Here is a 5,000-nt window from a genome sequence, read left to right on the forward strand (position 1 = left end):
TTTAGAGTTGCGTTTAGGGTTAGGCCTCTTAGGGTTAGGGTTAAGGTTAGGGTTAGGGTTAGGGTTAGGGTTAGGGTTAGGGTTAGCATTAGGGTTAGGGTTAGGGTTAGGGTTAGGATTAGGGTTAGGGTAAGGGTTAGGGTTAGGTACATGCCATGCACAGCTGAGGTTATAGAGTTCCGTCAAGGGTTAGGCCCCTTAGGGTCAGGATTAGGGTTAGGTTTAGGGTTAGGGTTAGGGTTAGGGTTAGGGTTAGGGTTAGGGTTAGGGTTAGGGTTAGGGTTATGTACCTGCCATGCACAGCTGAGGTTTAGAGTTCCGTCTAGGGTTAGGCCTCTTAGGGTCAGGATTAGGGTTAGGTTAGGGTAGGGTTAGGGTTAGGGTTAGGGTTAGGGTTAGGGTTAGGGTTAAGTGCATGCCATGCACAGCTGAGGTTTAGAGTTCCGTTTTGGGTTAGATCACTTAGGGTTAAGGTTAGGGTTAAGGTTAGGGTTAGGGTTAGGGTTAGCGTTAGGGTTAGGGTTAAAGTTAGGGTTAGGGTTAGGGTTAGGGTTAGGGTTAGGGTTAGGGTTAGGGTTACGTACATGCCATGCACAGCTGAGGTTTAGAGTTCCGTTTTGGGTTAGGCCTCTTAGGGTCAGCGTTAGGGTTAGGGTTAGGGTTAGGGTTAGGGTTAGGGTTAGGGTTAGGGTTAGGGATAGGGTTACGTACATGCCATGCACAGCTGAGGTTTAGAGTTGCGTTTAGGGTTAGGCCTCTTAGGGTTAGGGTTAAGGTTAGGGTTAGGGTTAGGGTTAGGGTTAGGGTTAAGTGCATGCCATGCACAGCTGAGGTTTAGAGTTCCGTTTTGGGTTAAGTCACTTAGGGTTAGGGTTAGGGTTAAGGTTAGGGTTAGGGTTAGGGTTAGGGTTAGTGTTAACTGCATGCCATGCACAGCTGAGGTTTAGAGTTCCGTTTTGGGTTAGGACTCTTAGGGTCAGGGTTAGGGTTAGGGTTAGGGTTAGGGTTAGGGTTAGGGTTAGGGTTAGGGTTAGGGTTAGGGTTACGTACATGCCATGCACAGCTGAGGTTTAGAGTTGTGTTTAGGGTTAGGCCTCTTAGGGTCAGGATTAGGGTTAGGGTTAGGGTTCGGGTTAGGGTTAGGGTTAGGGTTAGGGTTAGGTACATGCCATGCACAGCTGAGGTTTAGAGTTCCGTTTAGGGTTAGGTCTCTTAGGGTTAGGGTTAGGGTTAGGGTTAGGGTTAGGGTTAGGGTTAGGGTTAGGGTTAGGGTTAGGGTTAGGGTTATGTACCTGCCCTGCACAGCTGAGGTTTAGAGTTCCGTTTAGGGTTAGGTCTCTTAGGGTTAGGGTTAAGTTTAGGGTTAGGGTTAGGGTTAGGGTTAGGGTTAGAGTTAGGGTTAGGGTAAGGGTTAGGGTTAGGGTTACGTACATGCCATGCACAGCTGTGGTTTACAGTTGCGTTTAAGGTTAGGCCTCTTAGGGTTAGGGTTAAGGTTAGGGTTAGGGTTAGGGTTAGGGTTAGGGTTAGGGTTAAGTGCATGCCATGCACAGCTGAGGTTTAGAGTTCCGTTTTGGGTTAGATCACTTAGGGTTAGGGTTAGGGTTAAGGTTAGGGTTAGGGTTAGGGTTAGGGTTAGGGTTAGGGTTAGGGTTAGGGTTAGGGTTACGTACATGCAAGCACAGCTGAGGTTTAGAGTTCCGTTTTGGGTTAGGCCTCTTAGGGTCAGGGTTAGGGTTAGGGTTAGGTTTAGGTTTAGGGTTAGGGTTAGGGTTAGTGTTAGGGTTACCTACATGCCATGCACAGCTGAGGTTTAGAGTTGCGTTTAGGGTTAGGCCTCTTAGGGTTAGGGTTAAGGTTAGGGTTAGGGTTAGGGTTAGGGTTAGGGTTAGGGTTACGTACATGCCATGCACAGCTGAGGTTTAGAGTTGCGTTTAGGATTAGGCCTCTTAGGGTTAGGGTTAAGGTTAGGGTTAGGGTTAGGGTTAGGGTTAGGGTTAAGTGCATGCCATGCACAGCCGAGGTTTAGAGTTCCGTTTTGGGTTAGGCCTCTTAGGGTCAGCGTTAGGGTTAGGGTTAGGGTTAGGGTTAGGGTTAGGGTTAGGGTTAGGGTTAGTGTTAACTGCATGCCATGCACAGCTGAGGTTTAGAGTTGCGTTTAGGGTTAGGCCTCTTAGGGTTAGGGTTAAGGTTAGGGTTAGGGTTAGGGTTAGGGTTAGGGTTAAGTGCATGCCATGCACAGCTGAGGTTTAGAGTTCCGTTTTGGGATAGGTCACTTAGGGTTAGGGTTAGGGTTAAGGTTAGGGTTAGGGTTAGGGTTAGGGTTAGTGTTAACTGCATGCCATGCACAGCTGAGGTTTAGAGTTCCGTCTAGGGTTAGGCCTCTTAGGGTCAGGATTAGGGTTAGGGTTAGGGTTAGGGTTAGGGTTAGGGTTAGGGTTAGGGTTAGGGTTAGGGTTAGGGTTAGGGTTAGGGTTAGGGTTAGGGTTAGGGTTAGGGTTAAGTGCATGCCATGCACAGCTGAGGTTTAGAGTTCCGTTTTGGGTTAGATCACTTAGGGTTAAGGTTAGGGTTAAGGTTAGGGTTAGGGTTAGGGTTAGCGTTAGGGTTAGGGTTAAAGTTAGGGTTAGGGTTAGGGTTAGGGTTAGGGTTAGGGTTACGTACATGCCATGCACAGCTGAGGTTTAGAGTTCCGTTTTGGGTTAGGCCTCTTAGGGTCAGCGTTAGGGTTAGGGTTAGGGTTAGGGTTAGGGTTAGGGTTAGGGTTAGGGTTAGGGTTACGTACATGCCATGCACAGCTGAGGTTTAGAGTTGCGTTTAGGGTTAGGCCTCTTAGGGTTAGGGTTAAGGTTAGGGTTAGGGTTAGGGTTAGGGTTAGGGTTAAGTGCATGCCATGCACAGCTGAGGTTTAGAGTTCCGTTTTGGGTTAGGTCACTTAGGGTTAGGGTTAGGGTTAAGGTTAGGGTTAGGGTTAGGGTTAGGGTTAGGGTTAGGGTTAGGGTTAGGGTTAGGGTTACGTACATGCAAGCACAGCTGAGGTTTAGAGTTCCGTTTTGGGTTAGGCCTCTTAGGGTCAGGGTTAGGGTTAGGGTTAGGTTTAGGTTTAGGGTTAGGGTTAGGGTTAGTGTTAGGGTTACCTACATGCCATGCACAGCTGAGGTTTAGAGTTGCGTTTAGGGTTAGGCCTCTTAGGGTTAGGGTTAAGGTTAGGGTTAGGGTTAGGGTTAGGGTTAGGGTTAGGGTTACGTACATGCCATGCACAGCTGAGGTTTAGAGTTGCGTTTAGGATTAGGCCTCTTAGGGTTAGGGTTAAGGTTAGGGTTAGGGTTAGGGTTAGGGTTAGGGTTAAGTGCATGCCATGCACAGCCGAGGTTTAGAGTTCCGTTTTGGGTTAGGCCTCTTAGGGTCAGCGTTAGGGTTAGGGTTAGGGTTAGGGTTAGGGTTAGGGTTAGGGTTAGGGTTAGTGTTAACTGCATGCCATGCACAGCTGAGGTTTAGAGTTGCGTTTAGGGTTAGGCCTCTTAGGGTTAGGGTTAAGGTTAGGGTTAGGGTTAGGGTTAGGGTTAGGGTTAAGTGCATGCCATGCACAGCTGAGGTTTAGAGTTCCGTTTTGGGATAGGTCACTTAGGGTTAGGGTTAGGGTTAAGGTTAGGGTTAGGGTTAGGGTTAGGGTTAGTGTTAACTGCATGCCATGCACAGCTGAGGTTTAGAGTTCCGTCTAGGGTTAGGCCTCTTAGGGTCAGGATTAGGGTTAGGGTTAGGGTTAGGGTTAGGGTTAGGGTTAGGGTTAGGGTTAGGGTTAGGGTTAGGGTTAGGGTTAGGGTTAGGGTTAGGGTTAGGGTTAAGTGCATGCCATGCACAGCTGAGGTTTAGAGTTCCGTTTTGGGTTAGATCACTTAGGGTTAAGGTTAGGGTTAAGGTTAGGGTTAGGGTTAGGGTTAGCGTTAGGGTTAGGGTTAAAGTTAGGGTTAGGGTTAGGGTTAGGGTTAGGGTTAGGGTTACGTACATGCCATGCACAGCTGAGGTTTAGAGTTCCGTTTTGGGTTAGGCCTCTTAGGGTCAGCGTTAGGGTTAGGGTTAGGGTTAGGGTTAGGGTTAGGGTTAGGGTTAGGGTTAGGGTTACGTACATGCCATGCACAGCTGAGGTTTAGAGTTGCGTTTAGGGTTAGGCCTCTTAGGGTTAGGGTTAAGGTTAGGGTTAGGGTTAGGGTTAGGGTTAGGGTTAAGTGCATGCCATGCACAGCTGAGGTTTAGAGTTCCGTTTTGGGTTAGGTCACTTAGGGTTAGGGTTAGGGTTAAGGTTAGGGTTAGGGTTAGGGTTAGGGTTAGTGTTAACTACATGCCATGCACAGCTGAGGTTTAGAGTTCCGTTTTGGGTTAGGACTCTTAGGGTCAGGGTTAGGGTTAGGGTTAGGGTTAGGGTTAGGGTTAGGGTTAGGGTTACGTACATGCCATGCACAGCTGAGGTTTAGAGTTGCGTTTAGGGCTAGGCCTCTAAGGGTCAGGATTAGGGTTAGGGTTAGGGTTCGGGTTAGGGTTAGGGTTAGGGTTAGGGTTAGGGTTAGGGTTACGTACATGCCATGCACAGCTGAGGTTTAGAGTTGCGTTTAGGGTTAGGCCTCTTAGGGTTAGGGTTAAGGTTAGGGTTAGGGTTAGGGTTAGGGTTAGGGTTAAGTGCATGCCATGCACAGCCGAGGTTTAGAGTTCCGTTTTGGGTTAGGCCTCTTAGGGTCAGCGTTAGGGTTAGGGTTAGGGTTAGGGTTAGGGTTAGGGTTAGGGTTAGGGTTAGTGTTAACTGCATGCCATGCACAGCTGAGGTTTAGAGTTGCGTTTAGGGTTAGGCCTCTTAGGGTTAGGGTTAAGGTTAGGGTTAGGGTTAGGGTTAGGGTTAGGGTTAAGTGCATGCCATGCACAGCTGAGGTTTAGAGTTCCGTTTTGGGATAGGTCACTTAGGGTTAGGGTTAGGGTTAAGGTTAGGGTTAGGGTTAGGGTTAGGGTTA

This window comes from Falco peregrinus, unplaced genomic scaffold, assembly GCF_023634155.1.
Source record: "Falco peregrinus isolate bFalPer1 unplaced genomic scaffold, bFalPer1.pri scaffold_24, whole genome shotgun sequence".
Lineage (NCBI taxonomy): Eukaryota > Metazoa > Chordata > Aves > Falconiformes > Falconidae > Falco > Falco peregrinus.